Below are 1,237 nucleotides of genomic sequence, written 5' to 3'. Positions count from 1 at the left end.
TACATTTTTAGTTAGAACTTTTGATTCCAATGTCAAATTCAGCATAAATTCAGCTACTCTCACCATGCATAGTTTAAATGACTTTAAAATGTAAATAAAGGATGAGAACTATAAGGGTGTTAGAAAACAAAAGAAAGAAAATCCAAGGCGGTCCAGACATTATAAGAACTCCTGGAATATCTAAAACATATGGAATTGACTTATCAGAGAAATGAAAGAAGGAATACTACAGTTCAAAGCCTAAACTAAGAGCAACAGGGTCCTTAAGAAGCTTTATGCTGGGAGTCAATAAACTCAAAATCCTTGAGTAAGCCTTAGGCTGATCATCATAGTAATTAAAGGGAACCTCATTCTGAGCCGTTCAACTAGATAGGCCCAGTGGATTCCGCCCTCAGCCTATAAACCAAGAACTTCTCTGAAAGCAAAAGGAGCCATCTGCCAAGGGAGCTATCCAAATATGGGTGTTGCAGACTAAAGAATCAGGCCCTGAAGTAGCTCTAAAATCTTGAGGACCACACATAGGGCCATATAAAAGCAAAGACAGCTTTACCCAATAGTGAAATACAATGAACCACTCAAATGCCAAGTGCAAATCTCTTCCTGATTTGGTAATGGTGGGAACACTAGCATTCCAACTTTCTACACACATTGAATCCTGAACAACAGTAAGTACTCTTGTAGAGCCCTCAGATGTGTTCCTGTAAAGAACAAGTCTATTGCAGAAATTTACCTAAATCAAAGCAGAAGAAAACTGCACAACTATCTAGATAATCATCCTAGCTCTTCATTTAAGAATATAAACAAAGAGCCAAGGAGCATCAGATTAAAAAAAAAAAAGAAGAAGAAAATGCCTAAATGAAAGGGATCAAGATAAACCGAACTGGAAAACAAAAATAATTCAAGGCAAAAAAATTTGTTTCAAATTTTCAATTAGTATAACCACAGATTATTAAAATAATATTAATATTAATTGTGGGCTTGGTATGTGAAGGCCACTCTGTTAAGTGATTTTTCAGTATTAATATATGTAATCCTCATTAAAACCTCATCAAAATAGAGCTAGGCACTATTACTATTCTTGTTTCACACAAGGCCTACAACTTCTTATGTTGTACAGTTTGGATTTGAACACAGATTATTTGATAAGTTGGTCCCTTAACCTATACTTATGTCACATCTCTTAAACAAAAACAGACTACTATGGAAAAATAATGCATCAAATAACTGGAAATATTAC

Source organism: Propithecus coquereli, unplaced genomic scaffold (genome assembly GCF_000956105.1).
Source record: "Propithecus coquereli isolate 6110/MARCELLA unplaced genomic scaffold, Pcoq_1.0 Scaffold226, whole genome shotgun sequence".
NCBI lineage: Eukaryota > Metazoa > Chordata > Mammalia > Primates > Indriidae > Propithecus > Propithecus coquereli.
The sequence above is the reverse complement of the archived record's forward strand: the minus strand, read 5'-3'. Positions refer to the sequence as shown.